Genomic DNA, 18227 nt, shown 5'->3' with positions numbered 1-18227 from the left:
CTTGGGTTTTATGAGTGTGGCCACGCCTGGCTGGAGATCCAGACTCGGATCCATGCAAGTAGAGTTTGCCAAAGCTCGGCAAGACGGCTTCTGCCTGTGTCTTCGAATCTGGGAGGCTGAGACAGGAGTATTGTCAAAAGTTTGAGTGTGACTGGTGTGAACTGCAGAGGGGGGCTTATCTGGGGGCCTGGGGGCGAAGTGTGGGTACTGAGAGGCCCCGAGTCTGGTCCCCTATGTTTCACAATACCGACACACAGACACGAACCTGTCAGCTGCTGGTTTACTAACACAGAGCAAAATAAGGTCCATGATCAAGTGTCTGCCGGCCAGACCAGCAACCCTCCCATCATATTCTGAAACAGGGATGGTCAGTCGGTGAGTTACCAAGGCTCCAAGAAGGAAGGTCATAGTCAGTGACAGAAAGATTGGAACTTGTGCCACGTCAGCATGTTTTCCACAGCCAGTTGGCCAGTGACCACTCCATGCTGGGCTTAGGCCAGGCCATGGCTCCTGCCCTCAGGGTACAAACAGACACACCCAGAAAGGACTTGGGTTGTGTCTCTATCAGGGGCGTGTCTAGAGGCATGTCCTGGAGGCCTCGGAGGATGGTGGTACGGATGAGCATTCCTGGTGGGGCTTACAGTTTGAAGCCTAGAGGGATAGTTAAAAACAAATTCCGAATGTTCAATACTGAAACCATTGTACTGGGTGTTTCCTCTCGGAACCTCCAATGTTACTCGGCCCTCAAAGCTAGAGGTAGCTCAGTTGTGAGACTGTCAGCAGCAGAGCCAACATCAATCTTCCATGAAAAGCTGTGAGAACAAACGCACCTCACCTGTCTGTCTCCTCATGGGATCCTTACCCACCGTGCAGGCTGTTGGCATACAGAGGCTCAGGGGGAAACAGCGTACTCTGGTTCATGCATATATTTGCAAAATGGTAGAGCCGAGGCTTCAACCTTAGTCCGTCAGTCCAAAGTTTAGGCTTTGAAGCTTTCTTAGTTCTAGAAGCCCCCAGACCTTTCTGTTGAACTTCTGGGGACAGTGATACATTTGGCAAATACTTAACAACCAACTCTCTGAAAGAAAAAAAAAAAAAAAAGCACATGCACTACCTGTCAGAGTTCCCCATTTCCAATTAGAATGTACTTCCTCTGAGGCAGACGCCAGGTGATGCCAGGTGACCAGTCTGAACCCACCAAGTACGGCACCGGAAAGGACACTGCTCAGTAAGTTTTTATAAGACGCTGAGAGCCAGCCCCAGCCCTCACAGGAAGAGTATCTACCCTCCCCTCAGCTCAGAGTGGCCAGTGAAGACCATTAGACAAGTCTTAGGCATGGAGAGGGGCGGAGAAACCTGCTCCTCCAGCCAGAGCCTGCCCAGGGGAGTCCTGGGAAACTGCCGTTAATCTTTAAGCAAGCCTCACGAACAGGAGTGGCTAGTTTGTTTTCCTGCTGCTCATGAGGAACCCTGAGCAGTCCCATCCCCTCTTCTGGCCACCCTTGATCTCATGGGCGCAGCTCTCAGATCTCTAGTCTTGCCCACTCCTACTTTGTAACAGAGGGGGCTGGAACAGGAAACTAAAGGACTGAACACACCCCGAGGCACACGGCCTAGATGTGAACTCAGATCAGTCTGACTCAAAGCTTTGCCCTTTCCTGGTCTCCTGGGAGACATAGCTGTACCCTGAGGCTAGAGCCTCTCATATTCTAGGATGGCGGAAGACTTGCCCTTCTGGAGGGATCTTTGTCAGAATCTCAGGCCTGTGCCACGTGAACCTGGTTGGGTCTTAGTTTCCTGTCTGTGGGATGGAAGTACTTTCAAGGAAGGAACATGGAAGTGGTGAATCTGATGGTCAAGCCCATCTTTCCAGAGAGAAGGGGAGGAATCAAAGATGCCCGGACCCCTAACGGGCAGCCCTAGAACCCGGTGGTCTTTGAGACCATCCTGAAGCCATATCCCATCACACTTGTTCCATTTTTCTTCTCTACTTCCTGTCCGGTTGGTCCTGCCATCCTCAGTGGCTGGCAACGTGCACACTCCCCAGCGGATGTACATGCTCTCCTTATGCATTGAAAGTGAATTTAGGTTTGGCCTGATTGAGCTGGGGCCTTGCAAGTTCCTGCCCTCCACTGGCAGAGACTGGAGGCTCCACAAGTTCAAGGCCAGCCAGGGCCACATAGTGAGCCACTGTTCCGCCTTTTGATACATTTTAATAATACTGCTTCTCTCCCTCACTCTTTCCCTGTCCCTTCGGTCCCAGTCTTTGGTTGGAGACACTCAGGTCAAGGCTGGTGTGGCCAGTGCCTCAGTTTCCGCGTCCGCGGACAGTGCTAGCCACCGGTGCGTAACTCAGGTAGCTAGGGTGGGACCCTAAGTGGTCCCGGGAGGCCGAGCTCGGCGCGTGGCGGGAGGGGGCGCCCCCGCGGGCGGAGCTGCGGAGTGGGGGGGAGGCAGGGTGCGGGAGGCGCGGGCTCGGCTCGCGCAGCAGGTCCCCCGGGTCGCCGGCGGGGCTCGGGTCCGCGCTTCCTCCTTTCTCCGGCTCGCGGCGGCCGCGGCCCCTCCTCCCGCGCGCTCCCTCCCCCTCGCCGCCGCCGCCGCCGCCGCCTCCTCCCTTTCTCTCGGTCTGTCTCTCCCGGCCCGGAATCCAGCCGGCCGCCCCGCCGGAGCGGCCAGGCCGCCGCCCGCCAGCGCCGCGCGCCCCGCTGGGGTCCGCCCGGGCGCGTCCGGAGCTCGCGATCGCCGCGCAGGTGAGCGCCCCCGCCCCGCCGGCCCCGCGCCCTGCGGCGGGCTCCCGCCCTGCCCACTCTCCGCCGCGGCCCGCGAGCTGCCCGGCGCGGCCTTTTGTTGGGATGCGCGGGGGAGGCCGGGCGGGGTGCGGGGGGCACCGGAGCGCGGGGGGACCCTCGGCCGCAGAGTCCCCGGATCGGTTAGGCCACATCTGAAAACCCGGCCGATCGGCGCCGCCCGTGATCACGGCAACCGGGCCCGGCGCCCCTGACCCCGAGTGGGCGGTGGGGGTGGGGTGGGCGTCGGGAACGGGGCGCCTGGGGGGGCACATGACCTCCTTAGGTCCCACTGGGGCCTTGGGTAGGGCCTGGTGCTGCTGGCCTGGAAGAGACAGGGCCACCCTGTACTAGCACCCCCCTCCCAGCCCCCAACCTTGCCCCTGCGCAGGCCCAGAGACCCATGGGCTCAGAAGTTGGCAAAAGTTTTGGGGTTTCACTACCACTACGAGGTCCACTTGCCCACCCGGGCAAGTGGAGGTGAGTTTGTGTCCCCTACTAGGACCACCACTTGTCATGCTGTGTGTCCTGGGGACAACTGCCTTAGCTCTCTGAGCCAAGGCCCTCCTCAGTGGTAGGTGGGCCTGGCCGGGACTGCTGGGCTGGTTGGGTGGGGTGAACAGAGAGGACTCACTCTGGGTATCCCTTAAACCTTTGGGACATTCAGATTAGAAAAGTGGACAGGGGTGTGCGAGACTTATGGGTCCCTGAACAAGGTCTTCCCAGCCTCACAGACTGCCCAATAAAGGCAATGGTGGTGGGACTGTCTGGGTGGAGGTCAGATGCAGTTACCAAGGTGGACGTGGGGTGGGCAGGAGTCTCTTCCCAACCTCATGGAGTCCAGGTATCTAGGTTTCTTGTTTTCCTGAGTGATCTGAGCCAGGGACAGTCCTCCGGTGACTATTCCCTACACTTTCAGCCCCTCACGACTTGGCATATATGGGGGCATGTGTGTGTCAATAAATGAGTTCCACAATGAGCTTGCACAAGATGGTTGAGGTACCTGTGGCACAGCCACCCGCAGAAGTGGGTGCCACAGAACCCCTCCAGAAGAGGGAAAGTAGCTTTGGGTTCCCTTTGGCCTCAGTCCTGTCAGGGAGGATTGATCCGTTGAGTTCTGAGGTAGCTCAGTGGTAGAGCATATGCTTAACCTGTCCAAGGCCCTGGTGCTAGCCGAGGAACCACTGAAAGATAAATCATTGAACTCCTGGGGCTAGCCTGGTCTGCAGCTGGAACTGAAGCCTAGCCTTCCTGAGGAGCTGTCTGGCTGCCCTTTAACCTGCAGTGACGAAGGCTGTGTAGCTTCAGGTCAGTTACAAGGCATTGTTGGAAAAGGCTCCCTCCATATCTCCTGCCCTGCAGAGACATAAGGCCCTACTGGAGACGGGGCGTGTCTGGGTGAGGTAGGCTTTCCACAAGGGAAGTGATTTACAGTGTGTCACCTCTCAGCTGACCTCCCGTCTACATCCTGGGGTACACACTGAGAATGAGTGTTAGGAGTGCGGTGCTCCACCACACCCCCAATCTCCTGTTCATCCGTGTTCATCCCAGCCTTAGAGCAACCCTATCTCTCCCGCCCCATCTCCTGTCTCTTGTCCCTTTCCCCAACCCCCCACCAGCCTCCAGCACATAGGCTGGCTCCCATTTGGAATTCTTCCCTGGTTGTCATCGGAGGGTCGGGGTGGGGCACGTCTCCCTCCTCTTTGTCCCCCAGGATCTAGGAAGGACATGGTTAAATGATTTTTGTTCTTGCTGTCCATCTGGTCCTCTGTTGACTTTGATTGCGCATTGAGCACATACTATGCGCTAGATCCTGGAAACTTGGTTGAGCAGCTTTGTGGTAGGAGGAACAAACAGACAGCTTCCTGGAGGAGGGGCTTGAGCTGGGGGAAGCAGTGGCCAGCCAGCCAAGAATTCAGATGGGCCAGTGTTCTTCCTTTCTATTCAGAAGGTCATCTGTCTGGGTACTCACTGGGAAACTGAGGTCCTTGGCTCCTAGAAACTGGAGTGAGGGGCATAGGCCATGTGTCAAGCGAGTGGGCAGATAAATGAATACATCATCATGGCTGTGATAAGGGCAAGGCCTGGGGAACAGAGGAGGAGTGTAGGAGGTGTCAGGTTATGAAGCTAGGGGAAGGTGTATCAGGCAAAGAGAGGTGTGTATGTGCAAAGGCCCTGAGGTGGGTGGGGGCATGGATAATTGTGGAGAACCAAAGGGAGAGCTTGAGATGGGATGATCCAACAGGGCCTGCTATCAATAGGGCTGCTCCTTATGAAGGCCTCTAGGAGCCTTGAGGAGGATCTTGCCCTCCGTTTTTATATAGGGCGCTGATGAGTATTCTCTGTATGGACCGGTTTAAGCTGGGGGTCAAGGCACAGAGCTAATGGAATAGATGTGTAGTCTGGACTCCCATATTCTGTGGGAGTCCTGATCGGGCCTCAGGAAGGGGAGATGAATGAGGCTAGGTTTTGAAGGTACAGTAGGAGTTCAACCCAGAAAGCCAGAGGCAGTGAGAGTCAGGGGTCAGGAAGTGCAGTTCAGGGTCAGGGTGGGGGTGAGGCGAAGCTTGGGAGCAAGGTGGAGAGCTGTGATGGTCAGCCAGGAAACTGGAGACCATGCCTGTGTATCTGATAGGACTGAGTTCAAGTTCTGACTGCTGACTGTCCTATTTGCTGTGTGTCTTTCATTGTATCTTTCTGAGACTTGGTTTCTTCTTTACGGAAAGACCAAGCATCTCTCTCTTTCCAGGTAGGGTTAAGAGAAGGCTCTGTGCTTGACATTAGTTCATGGACAGAAAATGGGACCTGTTTGCTGTGTGTGGCATTGGGGAATCTGTTAGTATCTCTGGGCTCAGCCTTGCCCTCTGTGTTACTATGGCCTGGAGTGGGAGTTGGGTCTGACATGGGTCTGAAGGTCCCAGTTTGGGCAGGGCTTGCTAGAAAAGGACACCAGTGTGCTGGGTGACTGTGAGCCCTACCATCTCTGTGCCAGACAGCTGGGCTGGCGATTGTGCACAGGAGGTGGTCTGGCTTTCTGGATGTAAACCATAAGACCTAGAGAGAGAAGGCCACTTGCCTCGGGTTTCCCAGATGACAGCCAGGGATGGGGTACAGGGCACTGGATCCCACATTTATAATGTCTTGCCTCTAGAGTTTTAGAGCCCTGTAGAGGCCCTGTGTGGAGGCTCCACTGTGAACAACAGCCTGAGTTTGAAGTCCTCCTGCCCCTCTGTGGCCCATCAGATGTCACAGCATTTCAAGCCTCCTGTGCAGTCTGCATCACCTTTGGTGGGGGGGGGGGAAACCTCAGTTTGTCCATCCATCAAGTCCTTGGCTCCCCGGATGTCCCAAGAGGACGGACACGGAGTACTTAACACACTCAGAACTTAATAAATGTGGTCAGGGCAGAGCCAGACATAGCCAATGTCCTGCCTCCTCTAGCAGTTGGTTCTTGTCCCATGACACAAGGGTGAAACTGTAGAACAGGCCAACAGGGCTGAGGAGAGGCTGGGATCCCATTCTCAGGGAGACCTGTTGTTTAAGGCTTCATTCCATTAGTAAAGCCTAGAGTCACGCCACAGCCTCTTTCTTAGGGTAATCCTAATAGCTTAATCTATTGACAGTCATTGTACAATATATATTTTATCTTCTCTGGCTTGGGCAAGAAGACCCAATTCCAGTGTGATAAGCTGAAGTGCTGTGTTGAGCCACATTCTAAGGTTCCAGTGTTAGCTTCATGGGAAGCAGTGCTGTGATAGATTCATAATGTCTGCTCTGGACAGAAGCTTAGCAAGCATTGTCTGTGTGCTATGGGTTTGTCATTCCTGATCTATCTAGACCTCTCTTCACCGTGTGTGTGTGTGTGTGTGTGTGTGTGTGTGTGTGTGTAATGTCTTTTTGATGTAGGCCTGTCCCTGCCAGTCGGCCTGTATGTGAGCATTAGCAGTACCAGCTGACTGACTAGAAGGCGAGGCAATTAGGGAGAATCCCAGAGCAGGAAGCCAGAAGCCCTGTTTCCATTCCTTGCTATGAGACTTTGGGCAAGTGACTTCCCCTTAGGATACTCAAATAAGTTCTAGAAAGGAGAAGCTGGCAGCAAGACGAAATTGAAAGACTGTGGCTTGTTTTTTTCCTATTGGTCCCCAGAGTTCTCTTCTTTGAGAACCTGAGACAGAGTCCTGCCTAGGGTGGGGCAGGGGATGTCTGGGATGGATGGAGGGTGTCCGCCAGCTATTGGTGATGGTAGACACGGGTCTTTAGTCATCCTTGGCTGCTGGACCATGTAGCCAGCACAACTGAGTCTGACACTGGGGGCTGGAAACAGGGTTGGAGTAGCACCAGGAAACATGGGGGTTCTGTTGGGGCCTGATAGCTTCTCTCAGGCTGCTCTTTCCAACTTGTGGCCTCCATTTGAATTTATCTGACGGCAGTATCCACACATTATGTCCTCCAGAGCTGGACCACAGCAGAATGACCCACTATGTCTGTTTCCTGTCTTGGAGTGGGTGGACCTTTTATTCCTATTATGTGGGAAGAACAGGTTCTCTGAGAAACTAAGGTGGCTGTGGTCATACACCTAGTGAGCCTGGACTTCTGCAGTCTGGGGAACTGTGGTTATCTCACTCCTGCTGAGAGTCCCCACTGAGGCTGGTATCTTTCTTAGGCAGAGTTCAGCTTCTCTGGCTTCTTGGCTGAACTAATCATGGCTGGGGGTGAGGGGTATTGGATGGTCCAATTGCATGATTTCCTGATAGTAGTAAGTCCTAGGAAGGCAATTGGGTTTGAATTCTGACATGGCAGCCCTTTTGCTGTATCATGATGGGGAAGATGACTGCTTCGTGCCTCAGTTTCCCCAATCTGTGTAGCTCTAGCATATCTCTGAGAGGGAGGCCTGACTATCAGGCATGCTAGTATATGTCTAGTGCTTGGGCACAGGGCCCACTCAGGGCGTTTTCAGGCTGTGAGAGACGGTGATTCTGTGGTGAGCCAGAAAGGCAAATTGATCTGGGAACCCTCTGGGCTGGCACTAGCCACCTTGGTCTGTGGTTGTCCTGTCCTGTGTTTCTAGGAGGGATCGCATAGATTGCAGCCTGCCAGCTCCATCTAGCTACTCCGAGGCCAGCTCCCACTTCTCCATGTTCCTCCTGGAACCTGATCACATGTCCATCCTGTGACCTGCAGTGGCCAAGAAGCTCCTACCTTGTGGAGTCCTCACTATGAGGTATCTGTTATCTGGGCAGCGGGCGCTGTGCTTGCTGGCCTGGGTACAGGCTGCACGTCCCTTCTTTATGGTGGAGGCAAACGGAGGGTTAGGGAGGAGTCGGGCCTCTGCATGTCTCCTGGAGATGTCCCCAGTCCAGACAGAGTTCCTTCCTCAGACTCAGCCTCTCTTCTCTGTGGTGTCTCTGTTGTGGGTTACCCCGCAGGCGCTCTGAGCCACTGGCTGATTTCCTGTCTGCTTTTGCCTGTACAGGTCCCGCATTCTTTCGAAGGTCCCCCGTTCTTTTATTGGGGGCGTGTCTGACACAAGGTCTTGCTGAGTAGCCTAGACTGAGCTGGAACTCATCTTGTGGTCCAGCCTGGCGGGAGTAACTGCTACCTCTGTTTTCTGAGAATTGCGGTTTCAGCATCCACCATCACTGCTGGCCGGGCATCCGGCTGTTGAGCAAGCCCTCCAGTAGCTCACGTATCCCTGGCTCTCTCCTTGGCTCTTGGCCCCTGTCTTTCCCCTGTGCCTCCTCTACACTTTCTCTGTCATCCTTCAAGGCCCCCATCTCTGGCAGACCCCACCTCTGTTTCTAAGGGAATGTGTGGGAATCGCCACACCCAAAGGTTCAGCTCTCTAGTTTACAAAGCACTTCTATGTGCTTACCTGAGCACCCCAGCGGGGCTGTGAGAGAGATGGAACCCAGTGATCACCTTCATTTGACAGATCAGGAAGCTGGCCTCACATAGGGAGCCTCTGTTGGGTGCTCTCCCGGCATGGGCAGTTAGGACACCCCTATTCTCCTGAGTCTTGAGTCTGTCTTCCCCTATGACTGCCTAGATGCATCAGACTTACCTGGGGTCATATAGCACTGAAGGGGTGGAGCTCTGAGGTTTCTTCCAAGGATTCAGTGAGAGGCAGGTCATAGCCCCCTTCCCACCCTTCTGAAGAAACAAACCCATGCTGGTGTTTGGATGGCGTGGCAGGAGACAGCATCTCACTGAGGTAGCTCCTCCATCTGTCACCCTGTGCCCTGTGGACTTTGTTCTGAGCTGTACCTACTCCCCAAGGGAGGCTGAAGCCAGCCCTGTTCCAACTGCCTCTGCTTTGAGGTAAATGGCTTCTCCCTCGTCCATGTCAGGAGGCAGCAGCTTTTTCCCTTGAGCTGCATCCCTAAATATCTTATGCCTGCAGGAAGTCCCCCCTCAGTGGTCAAGGTGGCAGGAAGGGGAGATTGTCCAGGCAGAGGATGTTGTGATCAAAGGGTTGCTGGTGGCACGCCTGGGACCCACAGGGGGCTTGTGGGTAGAACCGCTCCTCACTGCAGGATTTGCCTCCTTCGCCCTACCCCCACCCCTCCAGGTGTTCCCAAGGCCTGGAACCAGATGAGCCACTGTTCTATTTGGGGACAATTCTGCTGTTCCCATTTCAATCCTGTGCCCTAGTTTTAGAAGCAACGTGGGTTTGGTTACCAGTTGGCCATTTGCAGGCAACTCCCCCACCACCCACACTGCCCACACCTTAGATCCATGGGCATCATTGTCAGAATAGGCCTTGGCTACCTTTGGTGTTGCCTGGGCCTCTGCTCCTGAGCACCTTGGGCTGTCCATGATTAGCAACTGATAATGTTTGAGCCAGTGATGGGGTGCACCACCTGGTGGGGTGGGGGTGGGGCACAGGAGGCTGCTCCAGGGCTCTGAGGGGAGATATGCTTTGGAGGACAGGACAAAGCACAGTCTTTGAGGACAGTCTTGGGGACACTGGAAGCAATGCTGTGGCGCCAATTACAGACCCTGATGTTTGCTCTACAGTGAGCAAGGTGCCGCAGCAATGCTGGCAGCCTGACAATGCCAAGGAGGAGACTTCCGGGAAGAAAGGACACCTAGGTTTTAAAGGGTGAGCAAGAGATCCTGAGAAAGAGGAGGGTGAGGGCATGCTAGACAGAGGGAACCCAGAAAGTAAAGTGTGCGTGTATGAGTAGCCTGGCTTGTGTGTGTGTGTGTCTGCACACTCAGTGTTGTGGGACCAGGACCGGCATAGGTGGTAGAGAATAGAGAAGGAAGAAGTGGATCTGGGGCTTAGGACAGGAGTCAAAGCTTCTCACTGTGGTGAGGACAGAGGCCGGCCTTCTGAGGAGCCCCTTCAGCGCCTTGTGATGCAGCCTGTGAGCTTCTTATGAGTGCCGGGTTGGACCTGGGGCCCTCTGTGAATATCTAAGCATATGCTGTTTACATCCAGCCTTAGGGGTGGGAGCTCCTGGGAAGATGGGTGTATTCAGTTCTGCGGGTCATGCCTGGCTCAGGCAGTGTGGCCTGCTGCAGTGGCTTAGGATGGGAATATCAGGAACCAGGGGTTGGGGCACAGTTACACCACAGTTCTTTCCCTCTTGCATCTCTTGGTAACACTGTCCCTCAGGAAATGGGGGGATCACAGATACCCAAGATGGACTCTGGTCCAGGTCCCAGCCTCCTTCCTTTTGAGTGAGCCTCCCAGGCCATAGTCCACTCTTTAAGATGGTCAGAAACTATCTACTGTGGGAGCCAAGAGGCCTGGCTTTGAAGCCTCACATTGATTCCAGCTGGGAGAGCTGAGCTAAATGATTTTGCCTTTTTGAGCCTCAGTTTCCCCCATCACAGAAGTAGAGGCTGTCCTCTGGAGGGTTGTGTCCAGTGTTGTGCAATCTGGGGGGAGCCTGGCTCAGAGCCACAGCCTTGCTGGGCTGCCAAGGGGCAGCTTCCGGGCGCCTTGAGCTCTTAGCTCCAAGGACAAAGCCCCTTTGTGGGGAGACAGATGGAGCCTGGGAGCCCCCTCCCTGGGGAGCAGGGCTGTGTGCTCCTCCTCTGCACTCTATCCCTTGGGAGAAGGAGCTTTCTGAGGTCAAGGGTGGGAACCCCATGGATTGCACAGCTTGGCTGCTTTGGCTGGGAAGCTCAGTGACTCTCCAGTCTCAGCCAGTTCTTGGGAGCCCAGGCATCTCTGGTAAATCTGGTGCTTATCGTGGGTTCCCTGCGCATCCAACATTCATCCTTCCATTCAGCCATTTCCGATTGTCCCCATCCTTTACCCCAGGCACCTTCTCCTACTGGGCCTGTCTCTTTGGCCACACCATCTGCTCTGTTCCGAAGGTGTTCAGAACTGTCCCAGCATTGCGAGGGCGTTACCACACATTTACCAGCAAGTGTCCTCTGTGAGTGAGAAGCTACCTGCCCTCAAGTCCCCTGGAAAGATCTATTTTGAACTGAGACTGGGAGAGAGGGGCATTGGCTGGGGTGTGGCCATTGAAATGCCTATTGGAGCAGGTGATATGTGTCCTGAAGACCCAAGGAAAGTGAGGGAGTGAGTCATGGAGAAATGGAGGGGAGGTGTCTTAGTCAGGGTTTCTGTTCCTGCACAAACATCATGACCAAGAAGCAAGTTGGGGAGGAAAGGGTTTATTCAGCTTACACTTCCACATTGCTGTTCATCACCAGAGGAAGTCAGGTCTGGAACCCAAGCAGGTCAGGAAGCAGGAGCTGATGCAGAGGCCATGGAGGGATGGTACTTACTGGCTTGCTTCCCCTGGCTTGCTCAGCCTGCTTTCTTATAGAACCCAGGTCTACCAGCCCAGGAATAGCACCACCCACAGTGGGCTGGGCCCTCCCCCCTTGATCACTAGTTGATAAAATGCCTTACAGCTGGATCTCATGGAGGCATTTCCTCAAGGGAGGCTCCTTTCTCTGTGATAACTCCAGCTTGTGTCAAGTTGACACAAAACCAGCCAGTACAGGGCTGGAGGGGATGGAGTAAACTCTGGGCAGAGAATGGGCGGTGCAAGAGCTCTGAGGCGGGAGCATGCTGTTTCTAGGGTAGGGGGAGCTACTGACCTGTGCACTTGAGGGAAATGAGGGCAAGGTTAGGGCTGGTGTGGTGACCTGTGGGGGGGGACTCAGGGCCCTTCATTTAGAGGTAAGACCCATTAGGAGGTTACAGGCTGAAGGGTTCAGATCAGCATCTCTGCTCCAGAATGGTGGCACATTGGAGAAGGTAACATTTCCTTCAGGGAGTTCAGGGTGTGTTTGGAGCTGGGACTGACAAGGTTTGGAACAGGACTACTGAGGACAGGAGACTCATGGCTGAGTGCGGCTTCTCTATGGCTAGGACCACATAGTGGGACAGGGCTAGGTTTGGGTTCTCAAGACCTAGGGTACCTATGGCTTTATACAGACCCTGGCCCTCAAATCCCAGACAGCAATATTAGAGTATACCTATTTCTGTCTTGGGAAATGGAGCCCAGCTCAGTATGCCTCTTGAGAAAGCTTGACTCCAATCTGCTGGGGGGGGGGGGGCTGAGCCTCAGTTTCTTCTGCTGGTCACCGGCTCTCCTTCCCAGTCCTTCAGGTGTGTGAGGGCCTGCCTATCATGCTGGGCTGGGGCAGGGCTGGGGCTTTCAGTATCTCAGCAGCTTGGGGTCGAAGGTTCATGGAACCAGAGCCAAAGCCTCTCTCCATATGGGGAAACAGCCCAGAAGGGCAACACAGTTTGCAGAAGGCCTCCTAACCTGGCAGAACAGGTCACTTACTGCCTAGCCCCGCCCCTCCCCTCCCCCTGCTCAGGCTCCACTCCCTGGTTTTGGCCTCTCTGTACAGGGGTTTGCAGCCTCTTGACATTGCAATGGAACATTGTCATCTGTGTGGTTCATGCTCCAGAGAGGCTTGAGTTATAAAAACAAAACAGGTGCCTCTGTGTGTGTGTGTGTTCGTGCGTGTGTGTGTGTGTGTGTGTGTGTGTGTGTGTGATCTTGTTGAAAGTAAGTTACAGCGTGGTGGCTGGCCTGGGGCCCTGCAGGATGGACACTTTGGATGTCTAGGTTTAGGAAGGGTTCCTGTTCTCCATGTCAGGTCAGTGGCTGAGGTCCGGCAGTGAGCTACAGGACTAGTCTGTGGCTTGTGGTGTGAGCCCCATTTTTCAGTTGCTTAGCTTCTATCTTCCCTCCACTTTTGCCAGGGCCATCGCGAGCCTGCAGGCTCTCCCCAGTGGCACTGGCAGAGCCGGTTTGAGGCTCCTCAGCCCCCCAGCATGCTTGTACTAAGAAGGCAGGACCAGGCATGCTCTGTCAGCCTTGGCCCTTGGATCCGCTCCCCCTCCCCCACTACTGTCTCACTCCTTACTCACTTGGCAAAGTCCCCCAACCCCCACCCCACCCAGCTCCTGGCCCAGGCCCATGCTGGGTGGAGCTTGGGGACTGAAGTTGCTTTATATTTTACATTGCCTGTCTGTAAGTTGGGTGGTCAGGGCCTCTGCTGGGACTTCATGCAGGGAGACCAGGGGTGGGGCTTAGCCTTTGGGGATGGATAGATCTGTGGCCTAGGATACCTCCTCTTCCTGGGGAGGCTTTAGGTGAGCCCAACCACCTACCTAACCACCCACCTACCTGTCCACCTATCTGTTTGTCCACTCATATACCCTGCCATCCTGCCATCTTCTGTCCTTCCGTCCGTCCATCCATCCACCCACCCGCCTACTTACCTAATCACCCACCTGCCTAGTCCTCAGTGGGTCCCATCCGTGTACACATCTACCCATTCTATCCTTTCACCCGTCTATCTACCTGTTCATTCTCCTATCTCTCCATGTGTCCATCTGTCTGTCATCATCCACACATCCATCCGTCCACGTACACTGGGCACTTCTAGTCAGTGGACAATATTCTGGAGGCTGGAGACACATCAGAGAACCAGCCAGACACAACCCCTGCCTTTCCAGCGTCTGCAGACTGGCAGGGCGGACAGCAAACCAGCAAACAAGGGGTCAGTGGGCACAGCCTGTTAGAGGGACCCAATTGCTGTGGATCCTACGGAGAATGGGGAAGGGGTTTGATACGCCAGCGACGAAATGGATGGGCTGCTACCGTCCTGGTAGCGGGGAAGGTGCTCACAGTGGAAGAGTGGCTGGCACTGGGAGTCGGGTGAGCTTCCACTTCTCAGGAATAGACCCTAGGGAGGGAACCACCAATGCAGAGGCCCTGAGACGGGGTGGGAGTGGGGGGCTTGCAGTGTTGGAGCAACTGGGGAATGGAGTAGGGAGGGAGAACATGGAGGGAGAAGTCCTGAGGGGCAGAGCTTGGTGCCCAGGGCACGTGCTGGCGAGGAGCATGGGTGTCTGTTTGGAGTCCTTGGGTACTCAGGCAGAGTTACTACGTACTATAGCCATCTTCTTTCTGAATGGAGGGGCCATAACAGACCCTCTGGCCCTCCCCCTCTCTTGCTCCCCTTCACATCATGCTATAGTAGAACTCCAGTGTTCCACGTTCAATGTATGTGTTTCTGTGTATCCAAAAATTTATACTCTACCCAAAGCCTACCATTCCTTCCTACCAGCCTCCTCCCTCTCCTGGTATAGTTTCCTGGTGATGTTGGCGCATAAGACCAGCCTGCCAGTGGCCATGCTGAGCTCAGGGCCTAGCACTTAGTAGGTGGCCATAACACAGTAGCCGTTGCTCTGATGGGCACAGAGTGTGCTTTCTGGGTTTTGGGCCCTATACTTGGGGCTCTAAAGGTTGGGACTTACTTCATTCACATGGCCATTTTTCAGAGTAGGCTTTTTGTATCCTGATCATACAGGCACAGAAGTAGAGAAACTGCTGGGGTCACACAGTAAGGACAAGCTGGGGCAGGTTTTGAACCTAGGTGGTTCAGCTCTTAATCCTTATGCTGAGGGAGGGCTCTGTTAGCCCAGATAAAGAGGACTACCTCTTTTTAGTGCGTGTGGGTGGGTGAGGTTGGGAACTGACCATGAGCAACCCCTGAGGAGGTGAAGCATTGGCAGTTGTCAGGGGAGATGGAGCAAGCTTCAGGCCCCAAGCATGCAAGAGGATTAAGTTTGACCACTGCCCCCCACTCAGTATGGTCCTCAGTTTATGGAGAGTGAAGGGGACAGCACCTGTGAGCTAAGGGGTGGGGGACAAGCTTAGAGCTTAGCACTGTTCATGCACTTGGGCTTGGCCACTTGGTGTTCCTGCCTACCCATGTCCCCAAGGGAGATGCCACCTGGGTGTGGGCGGGGAAGAGGGGGCACCATGTTCCCAGAGTCGAGAAACAACCAGAGCTGTTGGCAGGGAACAGCGGGCCCCGTGGGCAGGGGCCTGCTGGCAGCCCCTCTCGGGGCCCATCCGCCTGCGGCTAGGGAGGAGGGGGCCACCCAGCTGACCTTGGAGAGGTTGGGGTAAGATTAGAACTTGTTACTTCAGTGTGCCACCAAGGTCACTCTCTCATACTGAACATGTCAGAGACTTTGTGCCCAGATACTGGCTGTGGCCTGTCTAGGTGGGTATGGGAGTGATGGTGACTCCTTGAACTCACTAATGAACAGTCTTAGGCCTTGTGCTAGTGACTCATCAACTCCAGCTACACCTCCTCTCCACGCTCCCTGTCCTGGGACTGTGTGGAAAAGAAGGGTTTCCTGGCCCCCAGGAAGCCTCCTGAATCCTCTCTTCAGGTGTCAAACTGTGAGGTTGCAGACTGCTGAGAGACCTCTGTGGATGGTGGCCACCACAGGAGGGTCTGTCCCCACACCCCCCATGCTCTTATCTCACCCAGGAGTTTGCAGTGGAGCTGTCCATGTCCTGGGTTCTAGGAAAGACCAGCCCAGACACAGGCTCTTCTCTGAGAACCTTTGCAGCCCCTCAGGGGCAGCCTGCTGACTGGAAAAGCTGGGGGATTGTCACGGGAATCACCAGCTGTCACAGGATCTTAGGCACATCTGCTTTACCTCATCTGTAAAATGGGCTTAAGAATGATACATAGGCCTGGTATTGTGGCACAGGCCTTTAATTACTATACTTGGGAGGGAGGCAAAGGCAGATGCGTTTCTGAGTTCAGGGTCAGCCTGGTCTACTTACTGAATTCTAGGCTAGCCTGTGCTATGTAGTATGACTCTTATCTCTAGAAAACTCATAAAATGAACTGACTTGGGTGCTCACCTAATAGGCCATATAAGCACCGTGTAAATAGAATTTGGGAGGTTAAGACAAGAGCTCAGAACTTCAATATCATATGTAGTGAGTTTGAGACTAGCCTGGTGTCTTAGTCAAGGTTTGTATTCCTGCACAAACATCATGACCAAAAAGCAAGTTGGGGAGGAAGGGTTTACTAATCTTACACTTCCACATTGCTGTTCATCACCAAAGGAAATCAGAACTGGAACTCAAGCAGGTCAGGAAGCAGGAGCTGATGCAGAGGCCATGGAGGGATGTCACTTACTGACTTGCTTCCCCTGGCTTGCTCAGCCTGCTTTCTTATAGAACCCAGGTAACCAGCCCAGGGATGGTACCACCCACAATGGGCTGGGCCCTCCCCCCTTGATCACTAGTTGATAAAATGCCTTACAGCTGGATCTCATGGAGGCATTTCCTCAAGGAAGGCTCCTTTCTCTGTGATAACTCCAGCTTGTGTCAAGTTGACACAGAACCAGCCAGGACACTCTCCATGAGATCATCTGGGACCAGTGACCTTGGGGGGAAAGGCTAGAAGATACCTGGGGCCTCAGAGGTCCAGGCCCTACCTGACTTAGCTTCTTTGTCAGAATATGGCTGTCTGTCTGTCCCTGTGGTCAGGGCCTCGGAGAGTTGGGGAGCTGGCAGTGGGAGTCAGAGGAAGGCTCCTTGCCAAGGCAGCCTGTAGGCTAGTATGCTGCCCCTAGAACGACACTAGGACACCCCCAAACCATGAGGCTATCCCAACCTGACTGGGCAGGCACCTGTGGGGTCCAGTCTGTCTGCCACTTCAACTCATTTGTTCCTCCATGGCAGATACCCCACTCTGCCGGTTCTCAGTGCTGCTGTTGGTGTTCCTGGCCCTGCCGAGAACAGCCTGATGGGCAGACGCAGGCCCTGCTGGAACCTTCATGATGAGTGGACCCTGGGTTATAGGAGGCTTTGGATCAGGGACAACCCGTGCTTCTAATGCTGTCTCTTAGGCAAACAGCTAAGCCCCCTTTGCACTCCAGGGTCCCATCTACACTAAGGCGCAGGTCACACAGGGATGTAGTGGAGCATTCTGGGCTCAAATGTGGTCCCTGGGAGTCACTCTCCTCCGAGAGCCCCCAATTTAGACAGCTTCTGGGGTTTGTCCTCTGGGCTAGGGGAGAGTAGGGAGGGTCAAGAGTACTTTGTGATCTTCGGGGCTGAGGTTGGGGCTGGTTCTGAGGTTGGAGCTGGGGCTGGTGCTGAGGTTGGGGTTGGGGCTGAGGTTGATGTTGGGGTTGGGGCTGAGGTTGGGGTTGGGGTTGGGCGAACCGCTGTTGGTCACAGCCCACTCTCTGTGGTTCTCTCTTTGTGTCCGGCTGCTGTGTAGTAGCTTTTCAGCCCAGTGACCTTTCTGGGATGGGTGATCCAAAGACTTCCTTTGCCAGAGACCCTGTCCCTCCTGTGGGGACCTTGTTGCCCTGTGTGGGGCTGCCTCTGTGGGAAACCTGATCTCTGCTGCCAGAGCACATGCAACACTGTCACTCTGAGGCGCTGGGTGACTGTGACAGTCACCCGGTGTCCATAGTAACATTGATCACTGGAAGAGAATGTGGCTTACCACAGCCATGTGGAGAAGTCACTGACAAACACCCTTCTGCAGGGCAGGATACAGAGACCAAGAGTGCGGGGTGACCTGTGTAACCATGACAGGCTGAGCCAGGATCTGAACAAAGGCAGGTAAGCTGGGTGTGTTTCAGTCTCATGTTGGCTGGTGTGAATTAACTATGTAGCTTTGGCTAACCTTCATCTGGCTGGGTAGCTCTCAGATCACTATGTAGCCCAGGCTGGTCTTGAACTCATGATGTAACCCTGTAATTTGGGTAGTGTTAACAGAATGTCGTTTAGTGAAGTAGCAGACACGCGTGGTACCCTCTCCAGTTTGCCTCTCTCCTACCAGACTGAAGATGATCCTGGATTCGAGGCTGAATAATAGAAGTATCAGCTTGCCAATCTGTCAGGTGGACATTGATTTCCAGGATGGCTTTAAAAAGAAGTCACAGTGAAGAGATCAATTCCCGTGGGATTAATCCATTTGAAGTGGTACATCGTATGTTCTTGTCAGAGTTGATCGGCTCTGTTCACTTAGCACATTTTCAAGACCTACTTAATTGGGGCATTATTTAGCCAACCGTGTCAAGACTTCTTGTCAAATAATAGTTAATTGTGTGGATATGCCCTATGTCTGTCTCTGTCCTTTGGGCGTTGTAGGTTGTAGGGGCGCATACCCCCGTGA

The 18227-nt window shown here is 54.3% G+C and overlaps 1 protein-coding gene across 1 annotated transcript in view; it reads left to right on the top strand.

Annotated features, from left to right (window-relative positions):
- Positions 1-2624: 2624 nt before the first annotated feature.
- Positions 2625-18227, top strand: part of SRC (SRC proto-oncogene, non-receptor tyrosine kinase) — a 43813-nt gene continuing 28210 nt past the window's right edge. The window contains exons 1-2 of the mRNA XM_080925283.1: positions 2625-2750; positions 17595-17671. The gene's annotated coding sequence lies outside the window, so the exon portion shown is untranslated. The remainder of the gene's footprint in view (positions 2751-17594; positions 17672-18227) is intronic.

The sequence above is a fragment of the Micromys minutus genome, assembly GCF_963924665.1.
Source record: "Micromys minutus genome assembly, chromosome: 11".
NCBI classification, from domain to species: Eukaryota; Metazoa; Chordata; class Mammalia; order Rodentia; family Muridae; genus Micromys; species Micromys minutus.
The sequence above is the reverse complement of the archived record's forward strand: the minus strand, read 5'-3'. Positions and strand labels throughout refer to the sequence as shown.